Source organism: Anastrepha obliqua, chromosome 1 (genome assembly GCF_027943255.1).
Source record: "Anastrepha obliqua isolate idAnaObli1 chromosome 1, idAnaObli1_1.0, whole genome shotgun sequence".
NCBI classification, from domain to species: domain Eukaryota; kingdom Metazoa; phylum Arthropoda; class Insecta; order Diptera; family Tephritidae; genus Anastrepha; species Anastrepha obliqua.
The window spans coordinates 105,041,881-105,062,550 of record NC_072892.1 but is presented as its reverse complement, the minus strand read 5'-3'; the positions used below and the strand labels follow the sequence as shown (position 1 = coordinate 105,062,550).

At 38.5% G+C, this 20,670-nt stretch overlaps 1 pseudogene; it reads right to left on the bottom strand.

The window, feature by feature from the left end:
* Window positions 1-319: 319 nt before the first annotated feature.
* On the bottom strand, window positions 320-20,344 carry LOC129236379 (uncharacterized; annotated as a pseudogene).
* Between the last annotated feature and the right edge of the window lie 326 nt (window positions 20,345-20,670).

Here is a 20,670-nt window from a genome sequence, read left to right as displayed (position 1 = left end):
GCCACGAACTGATCGTTGTATTGAAATAACTAAATCTGCCTTAGTTTTTTTATCATTTTTCAACCATAATGCTTTAGCAGCAGCATTACCCTCTGTTGGCATTGCACACGTACCATTGACGTAATCCCACAAGTCATTTTTAATAAGCAACTCCTCTACCTGCATACTCCAAATGTCAAAGTTCTCCTTGGACAAAAGCTCAATTCTGGATGAGCTATACACTGAATTCACACCCATCTCAGATGAACTTTTAAGAGTCGATCCACGTGTCTCTTGGATAATTTCTGAATGTTCTTTTGGAATCGCCTCTTCGTCGGTTTTAATCATTACGCGCAATCGAAATTATTTCAGCAGGGTTATTTTGGGTAACCGGGCCCATAACCTGTTGAGAATATGAAAAGTGAAATTGTATTTCATACGCTTTATACTATTTTTCCAATTGCTTAAAAAAGTCTTTTACATATGCGAAACACACAGAATCTTCGAAGTTGGGAGAGCTAAGCGTTCTATTGTAAAATTTTAAAAGACTAACAAAAAAAGCTACAACTAAATCTCTTTCCCAATTACTACAACATAAAGAAGGTATAACATTTTTCATTTTGTGAAATAAAATTTGACCTATGCCTATCCTATGACAAGTTGAATCAAATTCTGCCTGAAAAATTACTTCTAACTCCTTTAACTAATCTAAAAATCCGTGGGGCAGCTTTAATAAGTTACACATGTCAACCTGCCTCTGTTGTGTGAAATAAAATTCAGACGTGATTAAAAATGGTAAGGGTTGGGTACAACCATGTGCCTTAAATATATTCAAATAAAAAAAAGCCGCAAAAATACGCATAAGCGTTTTCCTTAAGGAAATGAACTTTGTAGCATTCTTTCGTAGAAGTACTAAAATCAGCTAACGTAATTTCACACTTCACATTTCAGTATTTACAACCTTTAAAGTCCATGACAGACTTTAGATTAGCGCTTGCTACGCTAGTACGTGCACCACAGTCAAAAAATGCTTGACCTGGTACACCGAAAAGTTGTACGTTGACCATAGGTATGTCTCTTCCAATACCATTCGCAGTTATTGAATTAAAATTCACGAAACCTTCCGCGAGTTGATTTTTGTTCCGACATGTTGGCCAATTTGCGCGAGTAACGCCTGGGGTATTACTACCATAGCAAGCAAATTAGGCTTAACAGTTACAGCCTGTGCAATTGCCACTGACTGAGCTTCCGCTGCATCGGCCTTTTGTTTTTTGAAACAGTTTTCCGGCGTGTGACCTTTCTTTCGACAAAAATTGCAACGCAATGCCACCTCACTGTTAACACTCTTTCCAGTTTGATCAGAGTTTCCACTCCTACGTTCACTTAAAAAAAGTTCGGCTTCTCGAGCCTCGCTGAGTAATGTTAGTAAAAGGCTTCTTTCTTTCAATACAAGATTTTATCTCGCCTTCCGTAATAAAATTTAACGTTGAATTAACAACGACTTCAGTTAATACTCCATAGCTATGTAAGATATCAATCGGAAAATCAAAAAGAGGCTGAAAACATTTATATAACGGATCATCATTTAATCGTATAGGCTTGAGAATTTTTATCGAACGTTTATCTTCATTCGCAGCGATTAACTCAAGTCTTATTCTCTTGAATAATTCTGATCCCTCACATGCGAATTCTATTCCTCTTCTTATAGGGAATGAACGTAGCGATCCAAACATAACAAAAAGCTTTTCAACAACACCATATGGCATTACAACATGTGCTGCTTCTTTAATAAACCTGCTTTGCATTCGCATCATTGTATGTATTGACGTCTTAGGGACTAATCCTTCATTATCTAACCCTTTAACTAAAACTATGAAAAAATCTGGATTAACATCGACTGTTACCGCATGTTTCAAGAGATTTTCTCCCTTGAAATGAAAAGAAGTTTGTAGCTTCATTCTGAATATATTATACCAATATATTCTATTATACTCATTCACTCGTATAAAGAACTCTAACATCCGCGTTGCACAAGTTGTCAAAAATCGTCTATAAGGCATTGAACTGTTTCCTCGATCTAGGAACGCCATCGCTCCTAAATATGTCCTCCATCTACCTAAATGCATAGATGAATTCCTTATTTCTTGGGAATCATCAGTGTCAACTACATAATTATTTCTTATACAACTATTAGGATAATATCTCCTTAACAAGTCATTCGTCTTCGGGTATCTGTTCCCATTACCACAAGAACCGCCCGGACCATTTTTAATCTTCAAATATTCAAAATTAACTCTCGCTTCATTGCTCCTTGTTTTTAAATCATAATCATTTAAAGGAAATTCATTTGGTACACGCTCTTGATTCAGTTTAATCACATCAAGAGCAATTCCCCATGCGATCAATGCTCGATCAACAGCTATTTGAGTTTGTTTTGAGGAATTAATAAACATCGATCCCTCATCATACATTAAAAGCATCCTTATACATAATGCGGTAAATCCGCGAACATAAATTTCTGAATCCCCCATAGGAAAATCAATATTTAATATTATTTCGCCTGGTAATAAATAAGACTATAAAAATAATACGAGATATTCTGAATATTCCGCTTTCCATCCACGATTTATTATATCAGTAATATGAGAAATAAAAGGAGCATATATTGTACCTTTGACGCAGTTAAGAGATTCATGTAATTTACCTGTAATATCTGTAACGCCCGGCAATTTATTGGCAACTAGGAATTTGTCAGGGATTTTCTTATTTTTAACAAGTAACAGCAGAGAACCGACGCGAAGCTCAGTAATCTTGTTGACTTCTTTACTTATTGCTTGTATGCCCTTGTAGACAGCAAAACAGCATAAAGTTGTCAGCGGTTTCTTTTCATCCAGGGCTCTTGATAACCCAGAAGCGGGGGTCATCCGTTTTGGTGATTGGAAGTTCAGGAAATATATTCAGTGGAGAATTTTCAGGGTGTTTGCGTTTGGCTTTAGGTGACGGAGACAACAGGGCGAGCCTATTGTTTCCAAAGTTAATGGCCCCAGGGGCCATAGTAACAAATCAGTAATTAAATTTTATCAAATTTGCACTAACTAAACAAAAAAAAACAATAACGGGAAAAAACTGAGAGAATGCTCGAAATAGCACGGCGGAACGAAAAAAGCGACTGTACGCTACGAGAGTTCGTTGGTGACTGCCTTCAGTTATTATATCCCGAAGTTGTTGTGAATATCTGTGCTATTTTGGAAAGTTGTATCAAATGTTTCCTTCCACTTTTCACAGCTCGCCAACTTGACAAAAGATAAGTTCTTTTTGTCATCTCGGAATTTCTCAGATACCACATCACTCATTTAGGATGCTAGAGAATAAACCAAGATTTCAGGCAAAATTTGGTCTCGTTTTGCCTTTGATAGAACAATGGTCTCTTCTACCTGAGAAAATGGAGAAAACGAAACCTCCTCTAAAGAAACTTTCGAAGTCATCGTAGCCAATTGATATCATGTGCTTAACAGTGACATGCCTGTTAATGTTTTGGAATCTGGTCAGCACTGCGAATCCCACCTCTGGGAAACTGTTTAGAATCCTAGGTAATGTGATTGTCTCCCTATTGGATTGAAATGCGACCACATTCTTCGTGATCCTATATATTTTCACCAATTCAGAAATATATCTCTGAGTGTCCTGCTTTACTTTTCCTGTTTTAGACACTATTGATGACCCTTTTCCTAATTTCTGATTCCGGCTGTAATTTTGCCATCAGCTTTCGTATGAATATAGGGCCAAAGCCTTGATCGGACACTGCGCTCATGATACAGCGTCCGATAAATACGTAATCATAGTGGTTATGAAATCATCTGAGTCGAACATTTCAGCTTCAATTGTCTGCATGTCAAAAGAAGAAACTCGGCTAGTTGTTGCGATTGCAATTTTATTGTTTAGGTCAAAGCTTCTACCTCCATGTGCAATGGCTACTTCTGTTGCTGTACTGATTTCCTTCAGTACAGTGCACCTCCTATCATCTTAACTTTTTTGTCTTGCAGCCGCTCTAGGTTAAGATCTCTCTCGCTATGTAGATTGTGTGACTTGATCATTGATGAGTTATTAATTTTCAATATCTTCGTGCATACTCTGGCAACTTCTTCATGGGTTGATGCATTTGCATTTAAACCTTTGAATTTTAAATTTTGTTCGCTAACGTTGTTGTTGTAGCATTCGCTGGTAAGCTTGACGTGGGAATATCTTGACGCGAGCGGTTCATGCCTTTGCACACTGACAGAATTGCTACGCCATCGTCTGCTCTGCAGCCAAAAATTTCATGTGCCAATTTATTTGGTGTAGGAATACGCTAACTCGTGCATTTCACGCGAGTTATGTTTTCACTTCTTTGTGAAACATTTGGTTGCGGTTAAATAATAGACATTAAGTTATGTTTTCAAAAAGTTTATTAACTGGAAAGTCCAACGACTATGACCAGTCGTCCTCTCTGCTCGGCCACAACTGCCTTTACTTATTTTTTAAGTCTTAAATATACCCTAAGAACATACATATTTAGATCGTAAATATGTATGTTCGATATCCTACTCAGTACCGTCCAAACAATTTACTTTTGTTTTGATTTGCAACATAGTTGCAATTATTTCTATTTTTTTTATTGTGTTCTCTGATTTCATTCAAGTATGTTTTGCATACTTGAATGTTGACACCAGTATGTTTGTTTATCTGTTTGTTTATCTCCAATGAACGGATTACAGTTGAAGCATATACATATGTATATTTATATTTCTTTAACTTCAATAAAACTCTAAAGTGCTGAGTGGCATTCCTAAGGCTCATTTTAAACAAGCATAAATTTCCATTAAAATATGGTTGTTTACTTTTTAATATTTTTATGTGTGGGAGCGGGGCCATTCCACATAACTCGCGCTTACATTATAGCAGAATTTTTAAGACATCGTCAGCCCTGTGGTGTCACGGTGGCGAGGATTTTCATGTGTTAATTTATGTTTAGATTTGCCATACTCAATCGCATCGACCGCACCGCATAGTCCGTCCAGATTCAAATTTAATGGAATTCTGAGTAATGAAATTAGATCGATTGTAAACATAAATAATGCTTGACAAATGTTATACTGCAACTCATCAGAGTATAATATTTGTAGCCTTTGATTTTGATTATGGAAATTTAATATTTTAATAAAAGCTTATTGGATTATGGCAACGGCCAAATTTTTATTTTTTTCTTCTTTAGGTGACCTTTGGATTTGTTTATCGCTTCTCTGATGCCCTTGCTACCGCCAAATACGTCTTGTTGACTTACTGACAAGTTAACTTATTAGAATTTTTTTTTTGGTGTTTTATGGGCTCTTGACTAGGATATTGTGGGAAGATAAGTCCAACCCTTTAAGGTCTGCAAATGAATTAGTTTTTCAAAATGTTGTATAAAAACTACCGCATTTCTATTAAGTTTACGAAGGGCATAAAGATCGACATTTATTGTTGGGGGATGGAGTTTCCCAGGACATTGACTACTAAGTTGCCGGTATAGAAATACCGAAGTTATTGCAGTTGTTGTGCAGTATATCACAAAGGACGAATCTCTCTTCGTCCAAGTGTGCCCACTCCCTGGGCAACCATACTAACCTAACCTGCAGTTGTTGAAAGTCCGTTTATGACGGAATGCGGTTTTAAAGGTGTTGAAAAGAAGTTTATTTGTGCTGCTTGAAAGTTCGGCTGTTAGCTTAAGAGTGGTTATTTGATTTGTTATTTGTTATTTTGTGGTTAACGATCTGTTATTTCGGTGATGGTGGAAGTACAGCTTCAGCTAAAAAACTCTTGATTGAGGTTGGGAAGGCAAGGCGTTAGGCTTCGTCTGACCGCAGAGTGATAATGGGCATTGAGAAGGTTTAGATGTTGTTTGGCGCAACAGCCGTGAATAATGGAGAGAGAGTAATCGATTTTCGATTATACCAGAGATCGAGTAATGTTGATAAGTGTGTTTTGATAACAAAGATTTAATAATGTTCAGCCTTGTCAAAAGGGTTGCTCTTAGGGGGAAACAGTGGGGTTTAAAAGTGTACTTGACATCAATCATTTCACCAAGTATTTCTATTCGCAAATTATTTACCCTTATGTTTATGAGTGGGCAATTATGTTTTCGGCATATGTGTAGCACTTTGCATAAGCTGTAGTCTGTGTGGTGCTTGAATATTGCCCTCAAGCATTGATGTGCAGTTGACGAAATCACTTTCGACCGTCGAAGAATATTTTGTTAAACTTTTCGAAGACTATCGTAAAGAGTAGAGCCAGGTGGAACACCGTTTGCCAGGGCAAAGGGGTATGATGATTCACTGTTAACTTTGACTTGGATCAGAAAGGATCTTATAAGATTTTTGGTACTTTGGTACTATACGGCAGTTTGACAATTGCTCTAAAGCAACATGGGCTCCGATACGTTAGAACGCTTTTTCGAAATCTATGGAGAGGTTAGTAGCGTGGTTCTTAGTTGAAAGTGCATCAGTAATAAAATGCTGAAGTGGGAATAGATAGTCAAGGACGTCAAACTTTCTTTTAAAGATCATTTGGTTAATACTTAAAAGGGTGTTTTAGAGATAAACCACATGAGACACTGTGTTGGAATTTTTCGAGTATTTTTCCAAGGCATGAAAGGGCGGATATCAGTCTATAGTTCTTGGGGCTTATTCCGTTTCGGTATCGGGAGGACAGAACCGGATAACCCGGATTGGGTGTTGGTACCATCATCGAGTATTTTATTGTATAGGGGTAGCAACACGGTCTTAGCAGATTTTAAAAGGCTCCGTAACATAGGGTGGAAGATGATCCTATGTTACGCGCTGAAGGGCAAGCTCAAGTTAGACTTAGGTAGATTCCGCTTCTAAACAAGTTGCATCCCTGTAGCTTGTAGGGGTGTGAAATTAATGATGGGGATGCTGGAGTTTTCGGCGTACTTAAATCAGGTATTACTGAAAGCGTTGGCTATTGCTGATGCCGATGTCAGGGAGCGATTTGATACTTAAATAAGTCCTAAGGTGCAGATAATGGGTTGATATCCGAGGAGAAGTTGGAGATCGCCTGCCTTTTGTGTTAATTGGTTGTGGTTGATTGTTGATGGAGGTGTAGGCGGATGAAAAACTGATTTTGTGATTGCGGGTTTGCTGATTGGTATTGTTGTTGTTATTCATGGATTTTCTTGAGTGATTGAGCTGTAGTTAATGCTACTATTTTGCGCTGCTTTTGATATTTAGTTTATGAGAAGAGAGTTTAGAATGAGTTAGTATTCAGGAAGAGGGTCCTTCGGGTTTTGTGAAGTTTGTTCGCTTCTCTGCGCTCTGCATTCTTCTTGTGTTTTTATTTTAATGATATCTTTCGCTTGCTGATAAAGGGTGTTTTTTTTAGAGGCTAGGTTTTCAAGTTGGCACTACTTTTTTCGTAGATGGTCTTTTTGACAGCTGTCACTTGATTTATGCTCAGTTTGGTTTGCCATTTCATAATGAATAGACTTACACCTGAACAACGTTTGCAAATCGTGCAAATTTATTACGAAAATAATGGTTCGGTTCGCGCGACGCATCGAAGAAAATTTTGTTCAGCGATGAAGCTCACTTTTGGTTGAATGGGTATGCCAATAAGCAAAATTGTCGCATTTGGAGTGAACATAATCCACAAGCCATTGCTGAGACGCCGTTACATCCTCAAAAAGTCACTGTTTGGTGTGCTCTATGGGCAGAGGGAATCATTGGTCCACATTTCTTTAAAAATGAAGCCGGCCATAATGTTACAGTCAATGGAGAGCGCTATAGAGCCATAATTAATGACTTTTTCGTGCCTGAATTGGACGATGTTGATGTGGACGACCTTTGGTTCCAACAAGACGGCGCTACATGCCATACAGCCAACGCAACAATCGATTTATTGAAGGAAACTTTTGGTGAGCGCATTATCTCGCGTCGTGGACCTGTGGCGTGGCCTCCAAGATCGTGCGATATAACACCGCTGGACTATTTCTTGTGGGGCTATGTGAAGTCGCTTGTCTACGCAGATAAGCCCGAGACGATTGACGTCTTTGAAGAGAATATTCGGCGCGTTATTGCTGACATACGGCCCCAATTGCTGCAAAAAGTGGTCGAAAATTGGGCCTCACGGCTGGAATTTATTCGAGCCAACCGCGGCGGCCACTTGCCCGAAATCATTTTTAAAACATAATGGCAAACCTTTATCTTTATAATAAAGCTAAATTCTTGGCCATAACGTTAAATTATATACGTTTTATTTCATCTTGAAAACCTAACCTCTAAAAAAAACACCCTTCATTTCTGGCACACGTTGTAAGAAGCAGCATGACCGCCGGCACAGTTTGCGCAGTAGGTACGGTTGTGTGAAGAGAGGGATTATATGATTGGCATATTTTTGCAGAACTTGAGCGTGTGCCCCAAATTCTGGCAATTTTCGATCGCATGGGGTTCAGTTAGGAAGGACTTACTTTCGTAGTGATCCATGCGATGTCAAACTTGTCCGGAGAAAGTAGTTGTCGATAGAAATTAAGATTACTCCTGTGGGTTTAGAGGCTCCTTCGGTAATGTGTTGGAATTTATAAACGTTTGTTACGTTATACTATTTCAAGCCATCGACGACTCAGTTTTTGGCGATGTTGTTGCGGAAAGGGGCATATCAATTATTTTTAGGTACACATCTGTGCTTTATTGCGTCTCAATTAGAACTAATAGTGTTTTCGTTTCTACACAAAAATGTTGCCATGCCGACGTGCAAAAGTTTTTCAAAGTCGCACTTCACCCTGTGAAATTGCCACCATTTTTAAGGTTCAGTGCAGCCGTTCACATTTATAAAAGAACACAAACTGTAACCCTGAAATGAGGACCTCAGGTGCAAAACGCCAAAAGCTACAGTTTGAAGAAGAGCTCGAAAAAATATTCAAAATAGATGATTCCATTGAGCCGGCAGTAAAAATAAGTAGCCAATGTATGATAAAAAAAAGGTCGCAGCAAAAGAAAAGCAAAAAAAGAGGAAAACGCTGCAAGAAACTATGTTAGAAATTGCTGCTCGGAAGGAGGAAGCCAGAGAGAAGCGACACAAGGAAAGAATGGAGAAAGCTGCAAGAATCGAAAGCCTTTTGGAAAAGTGCATCAGTGAAAACAAACCAGCTTGAAGCTGTGGGCGTGTGAGGTAAGTTATTAAAGCCGGTTTGAATTGTGTATGCTGCTTATGATCCATTAAATGTTAATTGAAATATTTTGGTTTTGCAGGCTTCTGTAATTTAGTATAAAATGGGAAGAAGTGTCTTTCGTTCCTGGTCCAACGTTTCGCCTATTTATTTTTTACTTTCTACCTGCTTGAAGCAAATAAATATGATCTCCCTTATTTTCAATAAATACAATATATAAAACAAAAGAAAAAGTAGTTTTTTAATATATATTGAAGTTTCTTTCAAGGTACATCTCGTTAATGCAATTAGTGCGTTCGAAAACCGTGCTAGTCCAAAATTTTACATTTTTGGTCTCTTCATTGACTGGCTTTAAAACGTTACTTAGCTGTTAATATTGTACAAATAAGGAGAAATGCCGAACGAAGTTAAAAATAATTTTTTGATTTCCTCGGAACGTTAATATTGAACATTTACTGTTTTTGAACTAACCTATTCAATGTTGCTAAGTAGAAAATTTCCGATTTTCATAAACAAATGTAGGTACTTTAAAAAAACATGCCAAAAAAGTGACTTTATTTGGCTTCTTTTTATTTCGCCCGGCTCAGTAAGAACAGTGTCGCTTACTTCGAAAGGAAAATGTTGTTCCTGAACGGAAGCAGGATCAACGCAGTATTCTTTTTTTCCTATAAAATCTTGTTTGTCTATGCAAATATTATGAAGTACGCAGCATGCTAGTATAAATTTCGCTGTAGTCTCAACTTCATGAAAATCTAATCACATAAGTTGCCGGAATCGACATTTTAACAATCCAAAGGCGTTTTCAATTCGGACCCATGTTTGACTAAATATGTAATTGTATCTCTTTTCTTGCTCAGTTGAATTCCCGTAATCCCTATACGGCGTTAACAAATAATTTCGGATCGGATATGCAGAATCCCCTAACATGTGGATATTTTGGTAAACATAGCTTTGGAAGTTCTTTACCAATGAAAGATAACTTCAACACACGCGATTTACGTTTTTAGCCGTTAACTCGCGTTAAAAAAAAAAAAAAAACTAAATTTGTTTCCGTTTATTTCATTTATTTATTTAATTCAACAACTACTCCGATGAACGGGAGGAACAAGACTGACTTAAAACTATTTACATTTGTGTTTTTATAGGGTAATTCAACATTGCATTTTCGTAATGGGAACGGAAATGCAATAAAGGCGAATTTGACAATATTTGTTAAAATTATTTTCTTAATTCTTCTTTAAGTTACTTTTTGAAACGGTTGCAATTCTTAGAATTGCGACCGAAAAATAAATTCATATTATTTAGTATTGCATTTACGGTATGGGAGCGGAAGTGCAACATATACAGATTTTATTATTTCACTTAAAGTTCATATGTGTACAAATTAATGTTCTCCGGTCCTGTTGCGGGTGAAGATTAGGTTGAGAGGCGAACTGTGCCTCTTATCGCTGGCCTCGGGCTCAGACAATAAAACAAATTATTTAACGGCCAAGTGCCGGAGTGAATATTTATTTAAGCGACTTATTGGAAGAGCGCTGTATTCAAACTAATTTCTTAATACATATATTAGAATATTTCACTTAAGCTAAGCCAAAACTTGCATCACGTCACAATGTCATGGTCGGCAAGCCGACTCAGCAAAATCTTTGACGATAACAGAAACTCTTGCAGCAAAACAAAAGTGTCCGGTTACCGTCGCTGACCATTGCAGCTATAGCGCGCTGATACGACTTATGTAATGTCGCAATTGCGAGGGCTGTTTCTTAACTTATGAAGCACGTGATAGCGAGGGTTGATTATAAACTTATGAAATATCCTATATTAAGTGTTATTTGTTAACTACTCCCCCTTCAAGTATAAGGCCGTCCTCGGCCGACCCAATCCCGGCGACGACTTCTCGTAACTGCTTTGCAGACTTCTTTGCACCTATGATTCGACAAAGAGTGAGGCCAATGCAGATTAAAGCACAGCATATGGCTCCAATGATGAATGCCACACGATAAGCTTGATCAGTTCCGGCGTTTTTCTCGAATTGCTGTATCACCTCCAGATTACGTTCATTCAAACGATGAAGGTAAGGGAGGCTGAGGACATCTTGGGTGGCAGTGATGTTCAGCAAGGGAGAATTGGCAATACCCGGGACTCTATTGCGTACGTTGTTGTGATTGTAAAACAGAGTCCCGTTAATTGCGACTCGGTCTCCGAACGTGATGAGATGCGCGCCTTGTACCTGGATCTCAGTGCCGTTGTCCACCTGAATCCTTGCGGACCCGTCGTTGAGGATGATGATTCCGTCATCTACATGGGGGATTATTTCCAGGTTGCTCGGCTGGATCTCGCAGTGTGCCGTGCCACCTGCATGGAGCTCTTTGGCACATGAACTTTCCAAAGCCAGACGACAAAATGTGGTTCCAGGTGAAGCGGCGCAACTCTGCAGTGTGTGGGTTTCTCCATCGCATTCGGCTATGACGTTGTCAAGCAATCGCACTATGAAGTTCTTGTGGACGACAGGATAAATCGTGATCTTTCTGCAAGCTCTTTTAATACAAAAAAAATTTCTTTATAAGGTTGGTCACTCGCAGCTCCCGCGCTGCTGTCTTGATTGCTGTTGGTTGTTGCAGCTCCTGTGCTGCTGTTTTAGTTGTTATTGGTTGTGGAGTCTGACCACTAGTTGGGCGCCAATTAATGTTCTCCGCTCCTGTTGCGGGTGAAGATTAGTTGAGAGGCGAACTGTGCCTCTTATCGCTGGCCTCGGGCTCAGACAATAAAACAAATTATTTAACGGCCAAGTGCCGGAGTGAATATTTATTTAAGCGACTTATTGGAAGAGCGCTGTATTCAAAACTAATTTCTTAATACATAGAATATTTCACTTAAGCTAAGCCAAAACTCGCATCACGCCACAATGCCATGGTCGGCAAGCCGACTCAGCAAAATCTTTGGCGATAACAGAAACTCTTGCAGCAAAACAAAAGTGTCCGGTTACCGTCGCTAACCATTGCAGCTATAGCGCGCTTATACGACTTATGTAATGTCGCAATTGCGAGGGCTGTTTCTTAACTTAAGAAGCACGCGATAGCGAGGGTTGATTATAAACTTATGAAATATCCTATATTAAGTGTTATTTGTTAACTTACATATTTGCTTACTCGCTAAAAATTGCTGATTATGTTTTAATAAAAAATTGTTTATTCTCTGGAAAGTTTATGAATTGCGACATGTGCCGGAAATGGAAGTTAACGTGTCCCGCAGGACATCGTTGAAAAAATTAAAGTTGCGGGCCAACCACTTGGCCCGTTACGTTATACTTACTTTCTGCGTCCTACAAGTAATTCTCCTTTTTTTAAGTATTGAACAATATATTTTATTATATTTGCTGAATAGAATACCGATTGAATACTACTGGTTCAAGACTGCCCGCGCAGCGCCACACTCAGAACCTTTTATACTTAAGCTAGCCTTATTCCTACCCTAACTCTGCTGACATAGCGGTTCCCACGATGTTGTGCATTTCAGGTGAAGTTGCTGTCTGCTGGATGCGCGTGTGGATCACGTTGCATTAAGCAGACGCACTGTCGGCATATTTCAATAGACAGGTGTGCTTCTGCTGCATGTGAGCGAGTTAACTGGTGGGGCCCAGTTTGCCCAGATGGTTGATATTCGTCATGCTCAACTCATGAACGTATTCTAGACTTGGTTTAAATCCTTGGCTTTTCACGTTGGTAACCACTGCTGGTAATACCTGCGAACTCTGCGATGCTCTGTTAGAAAAGGTTTCGTTCTTCACCCAAATTGTCTCATTGCTGAACTGGATGAGGAACGTGCCGTTAAGGACGCTCTTGCGATTATCATTACGAACAGTCCCCTGAAAGTTGGTTAGAAATAATGTACCTTCACTAATTAATTCGATAGTTTCTCCATTTTCGGGTTCGAAGTGGCATTCAGCATCACCCCCCTTAATTAGACGTGCCAGGCATCCATCCTCGGGTAATCTTTGCAGATGGCTCATCTCGCAGATCGTTGAATTTTTGATCGAAGGACATTCACTTATTATGCCGTACGTTTCTTCCTTGCTGAGGTTTATTCGGGAAACTCCGACGAGTTTGTGCAGAAGGATCCACTTCCATTTTTTCCACTGGTCGATATATTTCCGGTTTTCGGGTAAATGTGCGATTCTGGAAGGAACCACTCTGCGGCCTAAATTCGAACTTATAATCATTTCCTGTGGGTCGAAAGTTACCGCTAAACTTCGAAACAGATGGGTGAGGCTTAGAATTCCCACTCATGGTATTCATGGGAACAGTCACCGTATTTCTATTTACCGCTCCATGCACAGGTTGATTCCTGAAATTAAAATTTTGTATGTCCAAACAAGCCGTGTACGCCTCAGGCAGCGATCGCGGTTTTTGGACTATTATACGAGAAAGGTCGCCATTTAACCCTCTTATGAAGACATCCAGCGCTCGATTCCGGTACGTTTCCATTAAAGCACCCACAGTTTTCGCAGAATAATTCTCGGTTTTTAATTTGTTAATTATTAGAGAAAATTGATGGTTTACGCGGGCATAAAATTCGTCTAACCTGAGACCACCTTGCGTCAACTGGCCCAACTGGTGCTCCAAGGTGCGTATGTCCCTTTTATCTGCATAATGTAGCGACAGGCTAAGGAATCCATAATTATTGTAAATAAATTGACTCACCGACTTTTATTTTCACTCCTTTTCAAACCTTTTCCTTCTCCTTCGCCGCAGATTTAAAATACATAATTTTTCTCAAGCATCTTTTAGTATTCTTTTTTTTTATTTTTTGACAAATATATGTTATTTCCTTCTGACAAGGAGTCGAACCTTGCACTATGAATGTTTCACGGTGCCCACCAATTTGTCAGGGATTTTAATTATTTTAAATTTGTTTATTGTTGCAGCCTTTTTATAAAATAAGGCATTTAATTAATTTACCAGTACTTGGCCCCATGCAATCTCCAATGTGGAAGGTGTAGCATGACTACTATTGCGGGCACACAAGACTGTAACCGACCGACATTATAGTCGCAGGAGTCCGTCCTAGTAGGCGTAGGCATACGGCCTCCTGTGGCAATTCTAATGTCACCGAGCGCAGACGAAAAACTGCTGTGGTGCAGTAACAAGTAACATTTTGTTTTATTTCCTTGACAAATTTTAGCCATCTTCTTTCATCCTCGTGAGTAAATTGCCAGGAGGGTCCCCCCGTAGGTAGTGAATCGCTGAGCAACATACTCCGAGTTTTATATTTATTTATCGCAGTTGTGCAGTTATAAGTAATGTTTTATTTAATTCACAAATTTTTAGAAATTTTATTTCATCCTCGTGAGTAAATTGCCAGGAGGGTCCCCCCGTAGGTGGTGAATCGCTGAGCAATTTACTTCGACATTTATATTTATTTTATAATTATTATTATTATTAATATATTTTTTTTTTTTTTTTTTGAAAGAGAAAGAAAACTACTTTCACCGAGCATTCACCCTTCACTGCACCTCACAAAATTATCGTCGCACTCCGCTCCATTTTGCCGGATATTCCCTTACTAAATAAGGGAATCCTTTGTGAAGCTCGCATTGCGGCTGTTATTTTGCACAAGTGCGGCTTCACATTGCGGAAGGGCATTTTCAAGCGTTCGTGATTTTTCGTTTTGCGCCGTGAATCATCGAGAATTTTTTCCAAACACTTAATTTGATTTAATTTGAATTTATTTCAAATTCAGTTTTAATTTCACTTCATTTTGTTAACTCCATTTTTTAATTAATTTATTAAATTTAATTTCATTTGAACTTAATTTATTTTGTGTTAATTTACATTAAAAAATTTAGCTATGATCCCAATTTTGGTTTCTTGTCTAATTTTAATTTAATTTTAGTTATAATTTGATTTATTTTATTTTATCAGGTTTAATTTTATTTTCCATTTATTTTTTTTTTTATAACACGGGGCACTCACTTTTTCACTTACACCTTTTTTCCCCTTCCACTACACCACAAGGACTCCCTTGCGGAGATCCTTGTTAGGTACCCCATATTTGAAAAAAAGAGGGGTCCCTGCTCGGGCGCCAGTTAACGTGTCCCGTAGGACATCGTTGAAAAAATTAAAGTTGCGGGCCAACCACTTGGCCCGTTACGTTATACTTACTTTCTGCGTCCTACAATTAATTCTCCTTTTTTTAAGTATTGAACAATATATTTTATTATATTTGCTGAATAGAATACCGATTGAATACTACTGGTTCAAGACTGCCCGCGCAGCGCCACACTCAGAACCTTTTATACTTAACTCTGCTGACATAGCGGTTCCCACGATGTTGTGCATTTCAGGTGAAGTTGCTGTCTGCTGGATGCGCGTGTGGATCACGTTGCATTAAGCAGACGCACTGTCAGCATATTTCAATAGACAGGTGTGCTTCTGCTGCATGTGAGCGAGTTAACTGTGGTGTTAACTTGGATATTTGGTTACTGTTATTGTCAATTTTATTTAAAAATTCTTCGAATTTATCAGGTACATTGGCTTTGAAATCAATGTAACTGTTTGTATATGTAACTCGCGAGTCGTGCACTTTACTCGCCACGCCAGTGAAAACATCTAAAAATTTTAGATTTGCATCACATATACCCTGCATAGTCACGGAAATTGTGTCATGCCTATTTATATATGTTGAACGAATTTTTTTTTTCGGCGCCCTTGTCGAAATGTAGGTTCCGTCAATGCAGCTTTATACGTTAGGAAAACCAGAGATTGCCGCAAACTCATTTGATATAATCTCTTTTTCAGTAGCACTTTGAGGGAATTTTATGATGTCTGATGAAAGTCCAATCAGAAACGACACAACATTGTTTATCACGTTATGGGCACAATAATATGACACATTAAACAGGTTGCTAACCGTATGGTAGTTTTATTGCAGCAAAACCTACATAAGAAAATTATTTGAATTAAATGCCTACACATTGGAGTCATTCCATTGTTACCATAAAAACAATAACGCGTGTGTGTTTGGCGTTGCTTGTGGTCTCCCTCCTTTATAGTTCCTCCTTATATAGTACGAGCTGTTTGTGTATTTTGCGATTAAATCATTAGCACTTTCACGCTCAATGCGAAAATTTTGTTTAAACTGTAAATGTTAATAAATTATAAAAACATAGAGTATATAAACAAGCACAGAATTATTGAAATGGTGTCTAGTATTTTGCCCACTAGTTTGAGAGCGGTAAGCGGAAATGGACGAGAGATCTTCAAGAAACTCCACCCAGAAAAAAGAAAAAGCGTTAACACCATTCTTCATAGTATGCATCTTTCCTGAAACTTGGTGGGCGAAAACTAAACCGTGCCCCTATGAAAAAATTACCTCGCGGCCTGTGTTCTTCATTTACAAAGTCATTTACGCGTAAGCAGTTAATTTTTGGATTTAAAAGTACGCCGAGCTCCTCGTCATCTGAAGAAGAGGACGACGACTCCAGGAGGTGATTTATTAAACTGTTTGCTAAAATCAAGTATCGTTTTTCCATTTCTCGGCTAACAATGTTCTTCCACCTATGACACCAATTACACAGTCCTGCGAGGGTGAGTTTCTAGAATGGCTGTACTTGTTTCTTGTAGTTTTTTATGCGCTGAAAACGAATCTGACCTTCAAAATGCTCCATCACGTCAGGATTTTTGGTAAATGAAGCCTAAAAGGTCAAAAAATGGCCATTTTAGTCATTTTTGATCATTTTTTTTGGGATAGAAAATTTTTTTTTTCAATTTTCGACGAAAAAGTCGCATAGTACAACTCTTTAGCTTTAAACCCCATTTTTAAAATTATTGTACGATTTTTTAAAAAAAAGTTATGACATTTTGAAATTAACAGTTTCAGTTACGTATACGTTGGGTATAACGTCTATTGGCGTAACTGAAACTGTTAATTTCAAAATGTCATAACTTTTTTTTAAAAAATCGTACAATAATTTAAAATGGTTGTACTATGCGACCTTTTCGTCGAAAATTGAAAAAAAAAAAAAATTTCTATCCCAAAAAAAATTATCAAAAATGGCTAAAATGGCCATTTTTTGACCTTTTAGGCTTCATTTACCAAAAATCCTGACGTGATGGAGCATTTTGAAGGTCAGATTCGTTTTCAGCGCATAAAAAACTACAAGAAACAAGTACAGACATTCTAGAAACTGAAAAAAGTTAAATTTCGCAGGCCTGTGTTATTTGTATGGAGGTAACTATGTATACATATGTAAACTCAATATTTTCGCGCAAACACATTTACCAGACAAAATACAATTTCTTTTACTGATTTTGGTAATTTCAATTTGCAAATATCTCGGGCACTATCGCCGAAGAAATTCGCTGATCATCGTTTCGGGTTAACTTATACAGCGCCCTTAACGCAGTTGAGGTTATGGTATAGTTGACTGTAATTGCATACATACCAGGAAGTTAGCGGGAATCGATAAACTTTTTCGCATACTCACGATTTTTTACCAATAGGAAATTTTGGAAACAGATGGAGAAATTTCTGTAGTGCAAAGATTGAATATTTGCTGAATGATTTATTTGTGTCTTTTGGTTTTATTGTAACGATTTAAGATCCCCTTTTTTGGCACTGGGAGCTTGGGAAACTCTTCACTAATATTTCTACTTTTTTTTCGTTTAGCAAGGGTGAGTGGGGATAATAGGGCAAATCTATTATCCCCGAAATACAAGTGATGTCTTTGATAACCACTGCGCTGATATTCAGTATGATTTATTTAAATCAAATCTGATATCGCTTCCAAATTTATGCTATTATACAGGATATGAATTCCGTGGAAAGACGATTGAATAATCACGATTTTATGGTTTCATTCAAAGAATCTTATTTGGCAACAGTTTCGATTTTATAATTTTTATTCACACAGTTTTACAGGTTGTTGATTAGATGCTAGCAAACTACTAAATTCTAAAGTCAAACTTATTTTATTTGATAGCAAATACGGCAGCGAATGCAGTCGCTTTTGTTATTATTGTAGCTGCTTCGGTAGCTTATTCTTAGAGTTGCTGTCGTAGGTAAATTGTTTCTTTAATTTTTTTTTTTTAACATACGCACTTCGCCGATATAGCGTCAGCATTTTGTATAGAAGCGAAATGTTTCCCATGAACGCGAGTTATGATTCTAACTCTCAAAAGATAGAAAAAAACAAGATATTTCGTTCTTTCACCACTGAATTACAACTGATTTTTATTATTAAAAATGTTGAAAATGAAACTTATAAATTAATTACAAAATTGCCTATTCTGTGTTTTAATAATAACTCTTATGAATTCAAATTAATTACAAATTTCTTATTCTATATTTTAATAATAATTCTTATGACTCTACCTTTAGTTCATTGACCCATGTAGCTATTTATGTTTAACCTTGGAGGTTTGGTTAGTGGTTGAGTTGTTATTAGTGTTATGGGGGTTTCCATAACTCCTGCCCCCTTAGAGTAAAGTGAAGGCCACAAGGAAAATCGTAGGGGCTGGAACGTTTAGTGGAATATCAGGCATGAATTGGAATTTAGTTCTTTTCCTTCCGATGTAAACAAGGGCGGCGGTAAATATTATATGATGCTCAAAGTTAACGTGTCCCGCAGGACATCGTTGAAAAAATTAAAGTTGGGGGCCAACCACTCGGCCCCTTTACGATACTTACTCCTGTTTTGCTGCCAATCAAAAATGCCTTGTGATTTCTTTACGTACAGAACCAAGAATGGTTTTACAATTTATTCCTATGCCTAAGCTAAGCTAATTCTTAATCTAACAAATTGCTGACCTAGCGGTTCACACGGTGCAGCGGCGGTTATATATTAACGCTGCAGCGCATGTGTCATCTGATACGCATTGCTAGCGAATCGCAGTCAGGCAGCTGCCTTAGGGTAGTTTCACACTATGGTGCCGATCACGGTTCGTTCTCGGTCTAGTCTCGGTTCGGTAAAATCTTTCGACATCTACATTTGTGTTCTTACATCGGTCCAGTCGCGATTCATCGTTCGTCGCACACACACACACTATCAGTACAAGTCGCGGCCAGTTCGATCACGCTCCAGCAAAATATTCTTCGAGCTTGATCGATGCTGGAGTGTGACTGTACCGAAACTTGAACAGCACGGATAGTGTGAATACAGTCATTGTTTTTCGTTTGTGAATATTTTACCGGACCGAGACTGGACCGAGAGCGGACCGTGATCGGCATCATAGTGTGAATCCGGCCTTAACTTGCTGACATAGCGGTTCACACGGTGCAGCGGTGGTTATATACTAACGCTGCAGCGCATGTGCAATCCGATGCGCATGGCAGTCAGGCAGTCGCCTTAACTCCTCCCCCTTTAAATATCTGCGTCCCGCAGATTGGGTGACGAAGGGCGTTTCTCGATCTTTCGACTAAGTTGGTTCTCGATTTTTATTTCGGGTAAATGGATCCTTGCTATGAGCTTCCTCCAGATAAACCAAATTATCACCATAAGTAACAGTAGTCCTGATCTCTTGGATAATATAAAACGATTCGTCTCAGACTTGAGGTGCTTCAATATTTCCAAGTTGTCAATTGCTATTCCATGTACCAGATCGAGGTTTATAGCCATTGTGCGGTTCGTGACGCGAGTTAGGATTGGTGGGAGCACCTGAACTCTTGAGGTGGTAATGCTGGACTTATGTTGCCAACGAAATTGTTCAGGAAAATAGTATCATCTTTGATTACTTCGACGGTAGATGCGTTGCTTGTCAGGTAAGGACAACTTGTTTCTCCGCCCTTGAGAAGACGAGCCAAACAGCCAGCCTCCGGCAACAGGTCCAAGGATTTCTTTTCACATACCCTTGCTGAGGATAAGTGCAAACAGTCTCCCCTTATGCCAAACGTCTCCTGTTTGCTTATAAGGATAGTTTTGAACGTCAATTCTAACCGATGGCCTTTCTGGACATTAGTTCGTGTGATAAGGTGGTTGAATCTTTCCTCCGTGACCTTAGGCAGAGATAACACGTACAGCAATAGCGTGTTGTTGGTGTAGATCGAAGGTTTGCTATACTCGATGGCTTCAATAGCATTACTGTATGGAGGGATGTCAATCTCGCCAACAAGCTGGTTAACTTCTTCCTTGCTTGAGAGATTGCTATTGACGATGCCAGCCTTAGCCATTTGGCACGCGCGTATCAGCTCGTTCACGTCTTCCCTCAGAATAGCTATTTTGTTTTGGACATCCTGCTCGAGCCTTTCCCTGGTTCTTCGATCGACGACGTCATTTGTGATCGTCACAACGCTGTTTAGCTTCTGCAATACGGTGTCGAGGTATTATAGGTCAATAGCGTGGATTAATTCAAAATGACCGCTGATGACATAGCCGCTACCGTGCTCCACCGTAACAATTGAGGATTCAAGTTTAAAGACATTTTTAAATATAATAATTTGTTCTAAAACTATTACAGTGCTTCAAACTTCTAGGCGATTTTAACATGTTCTATTTT